The sequence below is a fragment of the Loxodonta africana genome, chromosome 18 (genome assembly GCF_030014295.1).
Source record: "Loxodonta africana isolate mLoxAfr1 chromosome 18, mLoxAfr1.hap2, whole genome shotgun sequence".
Lineage (NCBI taxonomy): Eukaryota > Metazoa > Chordata > Mammalia > Proboscidea > Elephantidae > Loxodonta > Loxodonta africana.
The window spans coordinates 62,145,670-62,165,256 of record NC_087359.1 but is presented as its reverse complement, the minus strand read 5'-3'; the positions used below and the strand labels follow the sequence as shown (position 1 = coordinate 62,165,256).

At 42.0% G+C, this 19,587-nt stretch overlaps 1 protein-coding gene across 1 annotated transcript in view; it reads right to left on the bottom strand.

Annotated features, from left to right (window-relative positions):
- The window catches only part of NXN (nucleoredoxin), a 195,292-nt gene that overhangs the window by 67,843 nt on the left and 107,862 nt on the right, over positions 1-19,587 (bottom strand). The window lies entirely within an intron of this gene.

Below are 19,587 nucleotides of genomic sequence, written 5' to 3'. Positions count from 1 at the left end.
CCCTCAGTTCAGTAATTCGGTTCCTCAGGGAGTTTAGGTGTATTTATGAAGCTTCTATGACTTTGCCTTACTCAATCCCTAGTTAATTATTACTCATCCTATAGATCTTGGGGCAAACTGCAGATCGCCAGGTCTGTCTCCTGTGGAGTGGCTGAGTGGGCACGAAACACCAACCTTTAGGTTAACAATCCAACACTCAACTGTTTCGCCATCAGGGCTCCTTCCAGGACAGCTATGCCCAGGGCTAAAAGCAGAGCAAAGTAGGCACTTTCTACCTAATCTAAAAGATCTCCTCGAAGGCTAGTAAAAACTTGATTGCTACCCCAGGATCAGAATGTAGGTAAAATTTTCCCCCGCTTTATCCAATACATTCTATTCATGAATAAGTTTGTTGAGAAGTTTTGTTTGAATTAGAACAACTCTCTCTGAAAAATATGCCCCAGAAGGAAGCAACCCTCCTGTTCTTCAACAAGTATCAGCATGGCCTCATCTAATCCACCACCAGTTCTGGCTGCCAAATACCCACAAACGTTTAGCTTTGCCATGGGATATGTTGAATAAATTAAGTTGGGGGGAAAAAATCATAAAACAAGCGTCTAAGTCTAAAGAATCTGTGTACCTTGGCAGGGAGAATGTATGTGTTATAACAAATCCTATCTAGTGTGCCAGAGAACTCAATCAAAACCAGCAGAAAATGATTTCTGTCATTTGAGATAGGCAACTCAAAAGCAGTCCCCTCAGGGGGCTGGAGATAAGAGGGTCCCAATCTAGCCTTACATTTGCCAAAATTCTTTCCCATGATGGCTGAGGAGAAAAAAGGCCTATAACCCTGAATAAGCAAAGATGAACACTCTAAAATCCAGGCCTTTGCAAACACAAAACAAACATTACACCCTCAGAAGCTGAGGTCTTTACCTTTGGGACTCTGACTGCACTTGTCCCAGGTGAGGGAAGAATCAAGTTACTGTACGACATGCTCTAGGCTGGGAATCTACTTGGTCTTAAAATAAGGCTCCACTGTCTTGCTAAAGGAGTCCCACATTCAGCTGCTAACTGAAAGGCTGGTAGTTTAAGTCCACCCAGAGGTGCCTCAGAAGACAGGCCTGGCTATCTACTTCTGAAAAATCAGCCATTAAACCCCTATGGAGCACAGTTCTACTCTGACACATATGGGGTTGCCATGACTCAGAGTCCGCTTGACGGCAGCTGGTTTGGTTTTTGATGTTGGTCTTGTTAAATACTTGTCTTTCACTGGAGACTCCAATTTCCATGGCTGAGGCTGCCCTGCGTCTGGATGGCCAAGTTCATCCAGACCAAAACAGACTCTAGTTACATCAGCCACAGTGTAGCTGGATTTACTGGTGAGACTGACCCGTCCTCAGCAGAAGAGACAACAGACAGTACCAATGAATAGCTGTTTCTCAGCCCAATGTTTTATATGAGGAGCAGGCCACACCGTACCCTTGTTATACTTTTTTACCACTCTGTGGAGAAATCCACCAGGAACACATCAAATACCTGTGGTTTTTATGGACCTTTGCTTTTGCAGGTCGGAAAAGGTCATTCATAGGTCAAGGGCATGAGCTTAACTCTGGACTACTGGGGCTCATTAAGATTGTCTATTTTTTTTTGATGAGAGTCTCAGTCAGAAATGTTTTTCTGAGGCAGCATTTTCAAACAGATTAAAACTGATTCCCATTCTGGCCCGTTTTCTTTGTAACTTGTTTCTATGCTCTAATAAGATACACCTTTGGATGAGCTGGGCACAGTGCCTCTCTACAACAAAAATACAGCTACTCCTTCTTGGACCATATATGATGCAAGTTTATCATACTGAAGAACTGGGAGTAGCCTGAACAAACAACTGACCTTGCTATAATTACTGCCAGAAGGGCTAAACACCAAATAGTCTAAAGCTAGTGGTAGACCTGTCCCAGCTTTTAGTTGCTTCGTAATAAAATAGCAACCCCATATGACAAGCCACTTCATTTAGTTACCATCACAAATAATTTATGCGGGAAAATTCAACAGGAAGTAGTATTGATCAAAGGTAGGTAGCCTGTGAGAGATTTATTGAGGCTTTTTGGGGGGCCAAGATGACTGAAAGGTTTTATACATTTTAAAACCACACCCACCCATTTAATAGACCCTGGGGACTCAATCACCCACCTATCCGTCGGTGTGCTGAAACAGATTTAAAATGGTTTTCCGAGAGGAGTCCTGGCGCTCCCTGGCCAGTAGTCATCCCTGTTGAAGCCCAGAGTGGAAGTATAATGGTCTTCCACCTTGGTCCTTATTGGACTCTTCTGCTTTCACAAAAGGATGCCAGACTCCCCCAGCTCACTTTTGGAAGTACCATATTAAACTCACTGTCATTCTCCTGAGTAAGAGAACCCACATTCAAGAAAGGAATGTTTCAAGAATACTCTTCCAGATAATCTAAAATATGCCCCTAATTTAAGGCAGAGCAGTATGGAGCTGAACTTCATACTAACCACCCTAGGAGCTTTTTTTTTTTTAAAACTAAATCTCCCCTTGGTGGAATGCCATCAAAGTGTATCAATGGTTATCTTAAGAAAATTACAGATTTATAATAAGATACTGTTTAAAGGATCACTCAACAGACCACATCAATTGCTTTCTATGGGGGTTCCTGGAAGAAATAGCCATGTTTTTCTTAAGCAGCTTATTTTATTTTATCTCACAGACATTGAGATTTGTGGAACAGAGAAGGTTTCCCTTTTCTCACTGGCTGTTAGGAAGCTCATGCAAAATTTTACATTCACATATAGCAGGTGTACAAGTCACCATGATACACATTTTAGCCCCACTGCTTAATTCTATTTTGTCTTCTTCTTCCTTATTTCTCTTTATTTATTCTACTTCCGTTCTTACCTTATTTATCTTATTTCCTTACTTAACCTTATTTTGTCTCACTTTTAATTGAGTTTATTCTCCCACATTTTATGCTACCTCATAAGTCAACTTAAATCCTTTTTCGGACACGTACTAGAATACATACCTATGTATTCTGTTTCTAGAGGAAACCTCGGTGTCCTTGATCTGAAATTAGGTCTTTTTTAAGATACACATCAAACTACTGTGAAATCCCTCATTTTCAAGCATATTCTAAAAAGTCAAGCATAAAAGCAGTGGCTATCTGTGTCAATTGCTGTGACCTTCCCAAATACAACCAGGGCAGTTGGAACATGGCACTGGGCAACGTTTCTCTAAGTGGAATTCCCTACTTATACCCCTAATAAAGATCATTTTTAGGTGGACAAGTATTTCTCCCTAAATAACACTGAATCAAATAGTGAGACTGTTACCCACTTTTCAGTCCTCTTTCGGATCTTCCAGTTACTTGAGGAGAAAAGTCTTAGTTTGATGCCAATAGATTATTAACGTTTCTCCAACACCTGCCATCTCTCCTTTTTTAACAAAGACACAAATCTAAATTTTACAAGTGTGCAGATTTAAAGAAAAATATTAAGCAACTACTAGTACAATTGATACTCTAACACAAAAAACCCCACAAAGGTGGTACTGGAATGACAGAGATATGGAAACTCTCAGCACAGTGAAAACCTCCAGCTTCTTTCTCCACCCCATATCCAGATATCTACACGCTGCCCTCCCAGCCAAGAGCAGGCAATGGTTAATTTTCTGAATTTATTTACTCTACTTTGAGTGTTGACATGATTACAAAGGACATCATACTCCAAGGGAGAACCAAAAAAATGATTTTTTAAAAACTTGTACTTTAGATGAAGGTTTACAGAGCAAACTACTTTTGCATTAAACAGTTAGTACACATAATATTTTGTGACATTGGTTGCCAACCCCACAACACTCTCCCCTTCTCCACTTTAAGTTCCCCATTATCAGCTTTCCTGTCCCCTCCTGACTTCTCGTCCTTGCTCCTGGGCTGGTGTGCCCATTTAGTCTCATTTTGTTTTATGGGCCTATCCTATCTTTGGCTGAAGGATGAACCTCAGGAGGGACTTCAGTACTGAGCTGTAAGGGTGTCCGGGGGCCATACTCCTGGGGTTTCTCCAGTCTATGTCAGACCAGTAAGTCTGTTTTTTTTTTTTTTTTCCCAACAGAATGATTTAATATTGGGAAGATCTTATTCAAAGACCATCTCACCTCCACTGTCTGGGAGTTTCTTTACGTAAAAATTCATCATCCAAGAAAGGGGCCAAGTAAGTCCAGGAAATACTTTCAGATTCAGTTTCCTGTCCAGCTATAGTTTTAAGTCTCCTCAGTCTGACCCATTAAGCAATGTTTAATGGAATCTATTCCATGTGTTTACCCATATTTACCAATAGTTCAAAGTTGTCATTTGGAAGTGGGATAAAGAGTCACTCTCTAAATTCACCAAAGGAGTTCAGACCAGAAATACTGGCGAGATTCTTACTGAGGTCATTTGGAGTTTAGGGGAATTTTTGGTTTGGGTTTTCTCCTAGTTTTAATTGCTTATAAAAGTTCTTTTAATGTCAAGTAAGGAACAACAACAACAAATGTAAAACGTTAACTTTCCCCGATGTTTATCCTAAAGAAAAATTTGCTCCCTACAATTCTTATGCAGGAGGGGATTAAAGCTAGATAATATTGTATTAAAAGGAAGGGGAAACCCAAATTACTCAAGTACAAAACAACAGCTGCACTAAGAGGAGCAACTTATCTGCTTAGTCAAAATCTGTTTCATGGATCCCGGATCTGCTCCAGGGACACCAGAGTCAAGTCCCAATCCAGTCAGAAGCAATTAAATGGATCATCAAAACCAAACTCAGACATCTTCATTCTGTATGAAAGGCAGGCATCTCAGATCCTCCCAGTCAACCGTTAATTATCCTCCCACTAAACAGTCTGTCTTTTTCACAGATTATTAAGCCACAGACAAAACCAAGCAAATTAACTAAAGGAGGAAAGACAAGGAATTCCATATTCCATTCTGTTTCTCAAGTGTTCCTCTGGTCCTGCCTGACCCTGAGAACCAGTGCCTCAGACCACTCCCGTGTGCGCATAAAGGACAACTTCCAGTACAGATAGGTAGGTATTGGCTACTTTTACAGTAAGGAATACAGAAAGGATACATCGGAAACTACTAAAAATGGTTACCACCAGGCATGGAAGCAGACTTCTCTTAGGGTATTATTTTACGTAGTTTTGACTTTTGAAACATGTAAATGTTTTACTCATTGTCTTAGTCATCTAGTGCTGTTATAACAGAAATACCACAAGTGGATGGCTTTAACAAAGAGAAGTTTATTTCCTCACAGTAAAGTAGGCTACAAGTTCAAATTCAGGGCATCACCTCCAGGGGAAGGCTTTCTCTCTCTCATCAATCTTCCCCCAGACTAGGACCTCCTCCTCGCAGGGACCCTGGGTCCAAAGGATGCGCTCTGCTTCCGACACTGCTTTCTTTGCTCTATGAGGTCCTTACTCTCTGCTGGTTTCCCTTTTACCTCTTGTAAAATAAAAGGTGGTGCAGGCCACACCCCAGGGAAACTCCCTTTACATTGGATCAGGGATGTGACCTTAGGGTGTTACAATCCCACTGTAATCCTCTTTAACATAAAATTGCAATCACAAAATGGAAGACAACCACACAATACTGCGAATCATGGCCCATCCAAATTGATACATGCATTTGGGCGGGGGGGACATAATTCAATCCATAACACTTATTAAAAGAATAAAACCAAATAAAAAGTGTAAGGGGAAAAGCAAATTCTAGAGAGTTGAATATGAACAAACATATGAACCTGGCTATCATAATTATTACATATTGTTATTGTTGTGTGCTGCTGAGTTGATTCCAGCTCATAGCAACCCTACGGGACAGAGTAGAACTGTCCTATAGGGTTTCCAAGGCTGTGATCTTTACAGAAGCAGACTGCCACATCTTTTTACCTCAGAGTGGCTGGTGGATTTTCACTGCCAGCTTTTCAGTTAGCAGCTGAGCACTTAACCATGATGCCACCATGGCTCTTAATTATTACATATCTACCAAAAAAAGGATGCAATTCAAGTAAAGTTTGAACACAGTTCTCTGACTGTGCACCCTAACCTGGATGTAGTCTAAGGACAAAAGTTTGAAAAGAAATCTTGAACTTTGTATAGTAGGTTTGTGCTACAAATTTGGAATGAAGGTTCTCACTGAGGGTCAAGGGGGATACAAATATGGTATGGGAAAAGTGAGGAAGTGTCCCATAATTCTGATTCTGAATTAAACATATCCGTGTGAATTCAAGATTTTTAAAACTACTTAAATTCCCTAGCTTACTCTCTATTGAAAGTGCCTGGAAACTGTGATACACCTAGCAATGTGCACATTTCATGCTCAGATCTTGGTTTCTAAATGCCCTTTCTCCACCAAAAGGCAGAAAAAGGACAAGTGGAGCCTGGAGCGTCTTCTTGCACCAGAAAAGGAAGTACTCAAAGAATGTTTGGGGACGTATTAAAAAGACTCAAAGAGCATCTGCAAAAAGCTCCCACTTACCAAGTTTGAAAACAACTAAAGCATAAGAAGAAGGCTGAGATTTATGGACTACAGCAATTGAATTTCTAAAAAAAGTTTCATGAGTCTGAAGTAATACATAAAAAAAAAAAAAGTGGGGTAGAACGTGATAAATACAGAAGGAATGATGAATTTTTTTTAAACCACCATTTTGCATTGCAATGATCAATATCATGACAGATTCAAGCAAGGATTATCAGTGTACTCATGGGTGCTAAAGCCACTGGGTGACAGATTACTGGGAACAGAATATTCCTGTGGTCCTAAAGTATCACACAACTTATTTGCTCATTAATTACGAAGGGGAAAATACCTTTACAAGGGAGAGAAATCTGGTAGACATTACTATAACCAAGTGTTCAAACTCAGCATCACCAGTAATAGGACAAAATGATTTTATGCCCTTCCTGGGGAGATACATTAAGAAATACACATCGGCATCTCTGGAATATTCTCGACAAAAATGTCTAAGCTGAATCTAAACATGAGAACACAACTACACAAATGCAGATGTGGGCTGCATTCTTCATACACAATGCTAAATTTCTTGGGTGTGATAGTGGTATTGTTATTATGTAAAACATCATTGTTCTTAGAAAATACTTATTGAGTGTGTAGGAGTGAAATACCATGATGAAATACAACTTATTCACAAACAGTTCAGGAAAAAACAAGTATACCCATTTCACATATATACGCACGGATTTACATCACAGGTTTTAAAAGCAGACCACCACCAGCAGTAGCTTCCGGAAATTCAATGTGGCAAAATGCCTATAATTGGTAAATGCAGGTGAGAGGTAGATGGTGTGCCTTCATTGTACTATTTAAAGTTTCCCAAAATAAAAAAGTTGGAAGTAGGGAGAAGTCTTGATTTCCTTCTCAGGGAACTGAAACCAGGGTTCTTTCTCAAATTGTTGATTTCTGAATTTGCAAAAGTATAGGGGAAGGCTAAATTGGATTTATCTGTTTTTTTCTTGCTCCAAAGGGTGGGACTAAAATAGCAGTTTCAGAGGTATTAAGTCAGGGGGGCTGACTGTATGGAGGGAAACAAAATAGAGGAACAAATCAGGCTGTGCCCCCATTAACGGCTGCCTTTGTTGTGCAGGCCAATTTTATCTGATTAAGTGTTAGGCCAACAGGAGTGTGAGGTTTTGGAGAAACTCATCTTGTGTTTCTTTCCTCTCCAGACAATTCTGTAGTCCGAAATCCATCTCAGAAGACTTTTACCAGACTTCCAACCGGAGATCACTTCTAAGCTAATTGTATCGGAAACCATAATTACTCCATCCTTCAACGCTGAGGTCCTTCTAATTAAAGGGCCTCCTTAAGGAATAGATTTGGCTTTAAAGAAGCAAAGAGGGAGGATGCACAGTTAAGTCAGCTGCAATGAAATCTCCCGAAAATGCGGATGATCCAGGGGTTGTTCGGTCTGTCTGCTGCCCAGGGAAGGGCCAGATGCCCTGAAGCCTCCTCACTTCTCACAAGTGCTGGGGGAAGGTAAAGGAAATTGATGGGCTGATCCTGCCATTTTACCTCCTGCCTAAACGTCCTCCTGGAGTCCCTGGAAGGTGCAAATAGTTAACGTGCTTGGCTACTAATGGAAAGATTGGAGGTTCAAGTCCACTCAGAGGTACTCTGAAAGAAAGGCCTGGCAATCTACTTCCAAAAAATCAGCTACTGAAAACCTTATGGACCACAATTCTGTCCAACACACATGGTCACCATAAATTGGAATCAATTTGATGGCAACTGGTATTGCTGAGCCTTTCCCCAAAGCCAGCCTTCTGAATCTTCAGAAATAGACTCATACTTCAAAAAAAAAAAAAAAAACTCATTGCTGTCGAGTCGATTCTGACTCATAGTGACCCTACAGAGCAGAATAGAACTGGCCTATAGGGTTTCCAAGGATGGCTGGTGGATTTGAACTGCCGACTTTTTGGTTAGCAGCTGAGCTCTTAACCACTGTGCCACCAGGGCTCCACAGACAATCATGCATGGGACTAAACAGATCTTCCAGCCCACATTTATTGAGCAGATAAGAAAACTGAGGTCCCCAGAACTCGTCTGACTTATCAAATGTCCTTCATGCCCCTTGCCCACTGCGGCCTTACAGTTGTGATGCATTTGTGTGTATCTTTTATATTAGGGAGCAACATTTTCTGGGAGGAAGAGGCTATCAGCATTTTAAGCTAGCTGTCAGAAGCCAGGGCTAAACATTTTCTATAGAGGACCTTGGCAATGCCTACCAAAGTTAACAATGTACATATGCTTTGGCCTACCAATTCCAATTCTAGAAATGCATCCTACAGATATGCACAAATGCGTGTGTAGAGATGTATGCACAGGAATGTTCATCACAGCTTGATTTGAAATCACCAAAGACTGGGGGAGCAGTGAAACGTCCACATATTGGGGACTGAGTAGGTAAATGATGCTGTGTCCATATGATGGACTACAATGCTGGTGTTAAAAAGACTGAAACAGGTCAGCATGTGTGGACAGGGAAAGATCGGCAAGATATTTAAATTTTGAGAAATCAAGACAGACATCACCCATACATAACCCAAAAAACCCATACGTACATAAGTATATACGCATGTTTGTTAGAAGAGCCCTGTTGGTACAACAGTTAAGCACTCAGTGGCTAACCATAAGGTTGGCAGCTCAAACCCAGCCACTGGCTCCATGGGAGGAAGACCTGGTAATCTGCTCCTGCAAAGAATTCAGCCAAGAAAACCCTATGGGGGCAGTTCTACTCTGTCGTGTGGGGTCGCTATGAGTCAAAATCGACTCAACAGCACCTAACAGCAACAACATGCGTGTTTGTAAATCCACAAAGATGTGTGTGTGTGTGTATGTGTGTGTTTACACACACCAAAAGGATATTAAAAACCTTAACAGTGGTTGTATCTGAGGAATTATACCTCTGTTATAGCCTTCAGTACAGCTTAAATTTTTTAACCATACATATGTAGTCCTGCTTTTATAATTAATGAAAAAAAAAAGCGGAGGTCCTTTCTTTTAGGAGAAGTCCTGGCAGCCTCTGAGGTTGTTCAGTTTCAGCCCAGACCCTATCAAGAGAAGACTTTTTCACTGAATCAGCAATTAAACTGTTAGATGGGAGCTAATCCAGTTTGCTATCTTGAAATATATACTCTGAGTGAAACAATGATTTGAACATGGGTCAGGGCAAGGCCAACATTCAAATACTGCTTTGCTGCAAAATACAGCTGGTGCCAGCCTCAGACTGGCGTCAGAACATCTGAGTGGAAACATTTTACAGGACAGAAAACCAATGCCAGCTTGGTCAGCAAGTTCCCTAGGTTCTCCAGGGTATTCTTTCCAGGCCCTTAAGTTATGCTCATGGTAGGCTTGCAGTTACAAAAGGAAACTGTCCCTTTGTCGGAGCAAAAGTTCAGCAAAATTATACAGCGAAACAACATGAATGGCTTGTTTTCGAAACCTGGGAGAGCAGCAGTTTGACCCTCTAAATAATCCCAAACTTGTGATTAGTATGAGAAAAAAGGGGTTTAACACTTGGGAGATTCGAAAGCCTACACAAATGTATTAACAGCCAATTAACTTGCAAAGGAAGTTATGTATGGGTGATGTCTGTCTTGATTTCTCAAAATTTAATGCCAAACTTGTCCAAGTGGAAGGGAAGGTCCTGGATGAGGATTCTGCCTTGTCATTCCTAACTCAGAGTTACTGGAGCCTGACCATCGTAGGGGACAGGAAGGGGTTACATGTCATGTTGTAGGCAGAGCTTGGGGGCTTCCTGTGCATCATCCCTCGATGGACTCCTGCAACAGTGCCAGGGTGGTCTCCTTGTCTCCATCCTTGAGACCACTCACCCCCACCTTCTAACCATCGGCCATTCTGCAGCCTGTGCCATCTTACTAAAACAGCTGTCGAAAACCATCCCATTTCAAACCCTTCTAACACTTTCAGCCTAAGCCCCAAATCTTTACCACAGATGACCTTTTGCTCCTATTGCTCTTACCAACTGTTCATCTATACTGTATACATCAATATTCACAACTGTACCTTGGAGTCCCCTGAACTTACTTCTCCCTCTGTTCTTTGCCTATGCTATTCCCTGTATCTGAATTGCCCTTCCAGGTCCTGTTTATCTAACTCAACTTGATGGCAACTGGTAGTACTCGTTCTTCAAGGTGTGATTAGAATCTCGGGGAAATCAAAGATTTTATAGAAGCATTCCGATGAAAAGGGGGTAAAGTGCAGAACAGAATTTCAAATTCTCATGGAATTCAGACTTTCTGGGGCCATGGAAGCTGCATAAACTCCTGAAACTATGGCCCTGAGATAATCTTTAAACCTTAAACCAAAAATATCCCCCTGAAGTCTTCTTTAAACCAAACAATACTTAAGTTTAATTAGCAAAGATTAACTGACTTAAACGCATCGTACTCTTTTAAAGAACTACCTACATGGGATCAAATTGACAACAGCAACTCGAAAGGTTAGACAGGAGGTTTGGGAGGCCGTGAGTTTATATTAATGGGAGGGGAGAATAAATCAGAAAAGGAGGGTGAGAATGTTGGCACAGCTTAAAGAATGTAATCAATATCACTGAATTGTACATATAGAAACTGTTGCATTGGTATATGTTTAGCTGTGTATATTTTCAACAACAATGAAAAGATTTTTTTTTTTTTTAAAGGGAAATCTCCTTGGCCACGCCTCCCTTAAACTCTCAACCAGCCAGGAGAGTGAGGGAACCCCTCTGCACCCCCATGAGTATACTCAGTACCATGACATCAAATGTCACTCCATACCACAATTCTCTCTGGTCCCCACCAATGTCAAAGCTCTCCTCAAGAGCAGGAACCCTGTTCATTCACCTAGTGGCCCCAGTGCCAGCAAAGACCCTGTGTCAGGTTTACCATTCAGTACGTGTTAGTAGAAGGAGTGAATGAACAGAGACAAGAAAACACACAGGAAAGACCGAGAAGAAAGGATGCTTTCCTTTTAGCTCAGCAACCACTGGGGCAAGTGAAGGGTGCACGGCACACAGAAGCCCAAGCAGTTTGCTCTTCCCAGGCCCCGGGTTAGAAGGGCTTCCCAAGGCTGTCTCAGTCATCCCAGAAGTGAGGAAGTGGTGGCACTCCACCCCAAGTCGCAGGTCTTCATTAAGTTTGCTCCTTCTTACAGATCAACTTCTAGACTTGGGTGAACCCCACCAAACAAACCATTCTTTTTCTCTCATCTCTTTATATTTCGTTATTTGTTAACTTTTCAACACACACCTTTTTCTCTTTAAAGGGTAGGCAGTCAGGCAGTCATTGCACACACTAGGTTATATCAAAGGCTGGATGCCTTGGAGGAGACCATCTGGAACAGATGTTGGTGGCTGCTCCCGCAGCTCCTGCAGGTTGTGACACTGTCCCAGGAGTGTCCCAGCTTCTGACTCACCAGGCACCTGCTCGTCCTCTCTGATCAGGAAGCTCTAGGCAAGCGACTGCGGGTTCTAGGGGGCTGCCCAGTACATCTCCATTCTGATCCCACAAAGGGTGCTACCCTACATTGATTACAAGGTGGAGGGAGGTCTCTAATGGCCCCGAACTGCAAACCTTTTCAAGGCATATTAGCAGAAGCTCCTGTCCCTGTACTTCCATGTATTTTATCCCCTGGGTATTATTTCTACAGCATTTAAACTTAATACTTCAGAAATGTGCTGTCAAAACAGTTGGTCTGTGTAAGTTTCATTGGGAATACGGAGACATAGAGCTCTGCCCACTAAGGAAAGACTCCTCATTTCAAATACAGTACTCCGTTCTGTACATTACCCAAAGAAATGTGTGAAAAGGAAGGGGGAAATGTTAAATAGGTAAAATCTTGACATTATTTTATTTCCTCTACTCTTTTGTATTCCATAAGTCTTTGGGTGGTAACAAATAATGTTAACCAAAAGGCTGGATGTTCAAGTCCACCCAGAGGAACCTAGGAAGAAAGGCCTGGCAATCTATTTCCGAAAAAATCAGCCACTGAAAACCCTACAGAGCCCAGTTCTACTCTGAACCGTGGTGATGTCCTGAGACATTTTTGGTTGTCACAACTGGGGAGGGAAGGGGCTGCTGGCATCTAGTGGGCAGGGGCCAGGGATGCTATTAAATATCCTACAGTGCACAGGACAGCCCCTCACAACCAAGGATTACCTGGCCTAAAACACCAAGAGTGCCAAGGTTAAGAAACTCTGCTGGGATTCTTTTTTATGTTTATTTCTATTGCCCCCAAATTGCTTTCTAATGCCAATTCTCCAACACAGGAATAAAGGTAATGGGTCAGAGAAACTAAAGGAACGTTAGCTGAGCAAGGCACCGGTTCTGCTATATATTAGTAATGTGGAAAGCATATTGTATGAAAATTATTGTATAATTTGGAAGAGTCATACAATGGGCAGGCTTTAACAGTCTCCTTTTTATAATCTGGGAAGAGTCAGGAGGCCTCGAAGAACATCACAGGAACAGGAAGAGGCCTGGCAAACCAGATGAGGAATCCTATCCAGTCTTTCCTTCTGAGCAAATGGGTTGGAATCACCCAGACTTTTGAAGCTATATGCTTTGGTTTGCAAACATCAGTAACCAAAGGAGTATACACCTCTCAGGTACCCTGTAGCTCCAAAGTTAAAGACTAATCCGGTATGGTCGTCTCCATGATGATGGGGACAGCAAGTAATCTATCACTAATACCACTTAAAAGGAAGCTTTTCAATCGTTTATTTTTCAAATACAAATCAGAGCACATGCATTTGCATCTAATAAGCTCACTGGGGTAGAAAACGTTGACGTTACACTACATGTTTTATCCATTCCCATTCTAGCTCTGGCTCACCACTGATGAACACTTAATAGTTACTCCCCAGCTTGTAAAATGCTTTTATGAATAACATGTCACAGAGCATCGGTGCTACTAGCTTTATTTCCTGGGAAATTTGAGGGAGGAATTGCCAAAAATTGAACATGCCACAGAAGTACGTCATGCAAGGAATTTCATACACCATGTGTGCTGTGGCAAAAAAAAAAAAAAATGTTGAGGGCTGTGGCTCTAGGACAGAACAAAGAACGCAGGAAGTAAGTCCAGCTATAAATGCAAGGCCCAGGGAGGAAGGAGGGTTCTAGCATTGAATCCTGGCCTTTCAGCCAAGCTGCCAAACACAAGTCAAGATAATAAGTCACATCATTAAGAAAAAAGAGAGAGACAGAGGCCCCCAGACACCCTTTTAATTCAGTACTGAAGTCACCCCTCAAGTTCATCCTTCAGCCAAAGATTAGACGGGCCTATAAAACAAACAATAACACACGTAGTTCAACAACGTGTACGAGACTGAATGGGCACACCAGTCCCAAAGCAAAGATGAGAAGGCAGGCGGGGACAGGAAAACTGGGCAAATGGAAGTGCGAAACCCGAGGTTGAGCAGGGGAGAGTGTTGACACGTAGGTCGTGGAGCTGGCAACCAATGTCACAAAACAATACGTGTATTAATTGCTTAATGAGAAACTAATTTGCTCTGTAAACTTTCACCTAGAGCACAATTGAAAAAAGAGACGAAGTGCCCAAATCAACCATTTTTGTCGGTCAGAGAGATTCTACCACCCTTGAGATTATACATCAGGGAACATCAGTCTCTCACTGGAACCTTCTTTTTGCATCTGCTTACCCGAGACCTCCTAAGACCTTGGTGCTAGAAGGTCCTGGGGGAGTGACATTCTAGAAGCTTTGTTCATATAAACAATGATAATAATATCAAATGAGCTTGCAGAAAATTGCTCCTCCCTCTCCCAAAAAAAGAAATGCATCTTCTTATATCTGATTAAGGAAAAGTACTTAAACCATTTCATTGAAACCACTTCCCTGGGAGAAAAACAGGGGGAGTTAATAGTTTAATAAGTGGGACAATGAAAATGGGAGGGGGAAAACAAAAGTAAACTGGCATTTGGTGAGATAAACACTTCTCAGCTTCTTCCAATTTTCCAGCACCCACCTAAATCAGAATCATATTCTTCTCAGCACTGAGCTGTACTCCCAACCACAATGCCTTTATCGACAGACAAAGACAGTCATCATTACTGCAGGGAGAGTCCCGCATGAGTGAACCAGAACCATTCTAGACGAATAAATAAGTCAGTTGAGAACAAAAGACAAAAACGATGAGAAAAGAACCATTTTGAAGAAACATATCAACAGTGTAATTAACATAATGCAATGTATTCATTAAAAATAAAAATAATATTAGCTACCATATAGTGAGCACTTACTTTGCATCATGCACCATACTCTGTGTGTGTGTGTGTGTGTGTGTGTGTGTGTGTAACACTACCTCTTTAATCCTCAAAACACATCATCTGAGTTCTGTGCTAGTATTATCAACTCCATTTCACAGATAAGCAAACTAGGCTCATAAAGATAAGTCATGGGCTACAGGTCTAATGGCTAAGTCAACGGATAGTAAATGCAGTGTGGGGATTCACAACCAGGTCTATGATCTCAAAACTCTTAACTTGCCTCACTATACACTTAAGGGTTGAAGATCTAATTAGATTAAAGTGAAATGAAATAGTTTTGAGCAAGAGTTTTAACATATGAGAGGAGCATAGTCTAAGATGATGAGAAGGCATTATGATAAGTAAGCCAGCAAGTACAAAAACACGAAGGCAGCAAGAAGAACTTAAGTGTCAGGAATAACCATTGGGTGAGCTGGAGGGAAGCTGAGCCGCAGATGAGAGATACAGGCACCCAGATGAAAAGGCAGGCTCCTGATTCCACCTGAAGTGAATGCTAAGACACCTCAGGTGTGGTCAAGAGGGAGCTACTGAAGCGTCTGGGGTATTAAAAGCTCGTGAGCAGCTACCTAAGATACAACTATTGGTCTCTACTTGTCCGGAGTTAAGGAGAAAGAAGAAAACCAGAGACTCAAAGAAGAAACTGCTAAATTGGTACATGTTTTGCTGTGTATATTCTCAACAACAACAACAATAAGACAAATACTATGAAGGACCTTGCCCTCAAAGAAGTTCCAATCCCACAGGAAAGACGGGCACGTACATAAACTATTTGAATACAGGGTAATACAAGTACAACAATATTGGCGCATGAAGGAAATGAGTTAATATACGTACAATGCTTAGAACAGTGCCTAGGGCTTAGAGTTAGTGCCATATAAGTAGGAGCTTTTTTTTTTTTCACTATTTAATCTTGTTGCAATTTGGAGTAAGTATAGGGAAAGGAAGAAGCAACATTTAGGCTGCTTTCTGAAGAATGAACTGGATTTCACCAGGCTGGGCAGGGTACAGTGAGGGAAGGCATCCAACACAGAGCAAGAGGCAGGGTCAAGCCCAGTATATCCAGGGAACTGCATATTTTTCAATATCGTGGAGGAGAAAGCCTGGAGGCCATTAGGGAGGATGGGGAGCAGTGGGAGAATGGAGAGGCTGGAGGCTTAGGGACTAACAAGTGTGACTCTAATTTTGGCCATCATTAAAACAAACTATTGGACATGAGGTCAGACCTAGAAAACCTGGGCTGCACACGGGAGACAGTCCCGAGAGGGAGACAGACAAGAACCAACTTTATTACAGGTGATGGATGTCATAACAGAGCTCTCTACAGCCAAGTGATAGGACTTCGCGGTGGAGGAGCTATGAGGGAAGGGTCTTAGAGGAGGGGGCTTCCTAAGCGACAAATTACACAGCTTGCATGTGAGTACAACTTCACCAGATGAAGAAAAAGGGAAGAGCATCTCTGGAGGAGAAATCTGCATGCACAAAGGCTCAAAGGTGTGACAGTGGACGGTGTGTTTGGGGGCCTTTGGAGAGGATCGATGTGGCTGAGTGTACTGGGCAAGGGTGAGAGTGCAGGAGATGATGCTAGAAAGCTAGGTGGGGCTCAGTGCTGGGAGGTCTTGAAATCTATTAGTCAAACAATAAAGGTTTTTATGTAGGGCAGTGACATGAACAACTGGTATTACAGAAAGGTCCTTCTGGGAGCTCTGTAGACAGGTTGAGACTGAAGGTTGGTGGACTAGGTAAGAGACTGTTGAAACACTCATAATCTGATTAGATTCGGGGGCAGGGGGGAGCGAGCTGAGAAACGCCAAGGTCGATAGCTTGGGTAGTAAAGGCACCCGTGTGGCAATGTTATTAGAGTTTACAAGAGTCCAAAAAAGTTTGTAGAACCAATTAAAAGTTCAAATATCTGTTGAATGAATGAATTAATAAAAGAAAGGGTAGGTAGAGAGGAAAGGAGAAAGAGAGAAAAAAGTGGAAGAAAAACTGGTGGAGGTGGGGGGAATGAGTTTGGTTTTGACCCATGGAGCTTGACGTCTCTTTATAACAACCAGGTAAGCATACCACTGGTTAATCAAGCAGACGAGTACAAGATGTCCAACATGAAACCCTCAATTCAAGGGAACCCACTGACTCTTGGCTGGATTTCGTCTCTCCCCTCTGGGGATGCTACATCTTTACACAAAGAGCTAGTGGGAAGGAGCTTTTCTACAACGTCCCTTTTTGGCCTCCAGCAGGGGGCAGCAAAAAAAGACAGTTCCGAAGAAAGAACTTGGCGCCGCGTGTGTGTTTCAAGTCTAAAGTCTGAAGAAACTTCTCTCACAGGTATGGAATTCAACCACAATGCCCACTGTGGTGAAGCATTGTTTTGACCAAGAAAAAAAGTGACGAACAAAATGACGTCGGGATCAACTGATCTTGCAAGTTAAAATCCTTGATTCTTTGAGCTATGTTTTGTTTGGTTAAGAAAGGAAATTCCATTTTTATTCCAAACAATCTTCTAATGTTTCAAATTCAAGGGTAAGGTTTCACTCAAGGAATACGTACTTTTTTTTAAAAGTGAGATCGTAGTGATTTTTTAAAAAATCTTTCTTTTTGGGAGAAAACAGTGGTCTTATCCTTATTCAGGGCATAATTCCTAATCCTGGTCCCTGAAGACAGTACATGGCCTTAAGGAAATCACTCCTTTTTTGGGGGAGGGAGGGGGAAGTGGGGAAGGTGTTCTTTATTTCCTCATATGTAAAATGAAAGTATTTAATTAAATAATTTTAGATTAACTACCAGCATTGAGGAAACCCTGGTGGCGTGGTAGTTAAGTGCTACGGCTGCTAACCAAGAGGTTGGCAGTTCAGATCCGCCAGGCGCTCCTTGGAAACTCTATGGGGCAGTTCTACTCTGTCCTACAGGGTCGCTATGAGTCAGAATTGACTTGATGGCAGTGGGTTTGGTTTTTGGTTTTTACCAGCGTTGAGGTTTATAAGACTGTGATTACCTGTTGCCATGGAGTCTATTCTAACTCACAGCGACCCTATAGGACAGAGTAGAACTGCACCATGGGGCTTCCAGGGAGTGGCTGGTAGAGTGGAACTGCCGACCTTTTGGTTAGCAGCCGAGCTCTTAACCACTACGCCACCAGGGCTCCAAGATTGTGATTAGGGACACATAAAAGGAGAAATGTCTTAATAAGCGCTTCTTTGTTGCCTATTGGAACCTTTCTGAGTATACTAATAAGTTACACTTTTCCTGGGGAGAAAATCTTGGAAATGACCCATTTTTCCTAACAGGAAAACGTTTCCTGTAATTCACATGTTGTAGAGTTAAAAAAAGATCATTCGAAGCTACTTCAGATAGGTCAGGGAGAATATTCAAAACAAGCGTTTATTTTTCTAATGAAAACCAAACAATCAGACTCAAAACAGAGAGGCCGCAGAATCTTCCAAGTGGTCGTAAGCTGGGACACCCAAAGATGTACAAATGGAGCTGGAAGCAGAAAAAAAGAAGAGGCACTTCCCTCTGCCCTAAGGTGGCGGAGCTAGAGCTCTGTCAGCCAAATCCCTTACAAGTATTTAGAAATGGAAGATCCTTGTGGCCAAAACAATAAACTGCAAAAGGTAGCTACTCCAAACTGGAAATCAGTTAGCGCAGTTGGTCTCACAATCAGATATGCTATCTAAAATGAGGCCTGACTCTGCAAATCCAGACTGGATTCCCAAAGTCTGGGCTGGAGACCAAAAGGTGAGGACAGGCTGAGCAGACCAGTCCCTGGGTGGTACCCAGTGAAAACCTCCAGCCTCTTTCTCTATTCCATATCCAGGCATCTACCCACCCCAGCCAAAGGCAGGCAGTAGTCAATTTTCTGAATTGATTTACTCCACTTTCAGTACCCTGACATGGTCAAAACGCACATCAACCTTCAAGGGAGAACCGACAAAATGATTTAATACTGGAAGGATCTCCACTGTCTAGGAGAATTTCTTTACTGAGAACACTCACCACTCAAGAAAAAGGTCAACTCATTCCAGGAAAGACTTTCAAAGCCAGGTTCCTGTCTGGCTACAGTTTTAAGATTAAGTCTTTTCAACCTGACCCCAAAACCATGTTTAATGCAACCTATTAGATGTGCTTGAAGTCTCTGGTTCGTGCAGTTAACACACTTGGCTACTAATCAAAAGGATGGAGGTTCTAGTCTACCCAGAGGCACCTAAGAAGACCTGAAAATCTAATTCCAAAAAAATCAGCCTCTGAAAATGCTGTGGACCATCCAAGGTACAATAATTGGTCTCTATTTGCCTGGAACAACAGAGGAAGGAGAGTCAGGAATAGGATAAGGAAGTGGAATCTATGCCTAATTGACTCCATGAACAACTGTCTCCTTTGCCAGAGACCACAAGAACTGGATGGTGCCCAGCTACCATTACGAATGTTTTGATCAAAAATTCTATAGAAGAATACTGATCAAAAGGGAGAAAACGCAGAATAGAATTTCAAATTCTCAAGGAATCCAACCTTTCTGGAGTCACGGAGGCTGGAAGAACCCCTGAAACTACGGCCTTAAAAAATGTTTAAACCAAAGATATCCTCTGAAGTCCTCTTTAAACCAAACAATACCAAAAACAAACAAATAAACCCATTGCCATCAAGTTGATTCCGACAGAGTAGAAATACCCCATAGAGTTTCCAAGGAGCGCCTGGTGGATTCCAACTGCTGACCTTTTGGTTAGCAGTATTAGCACTTAACCACTGTGGCACCAG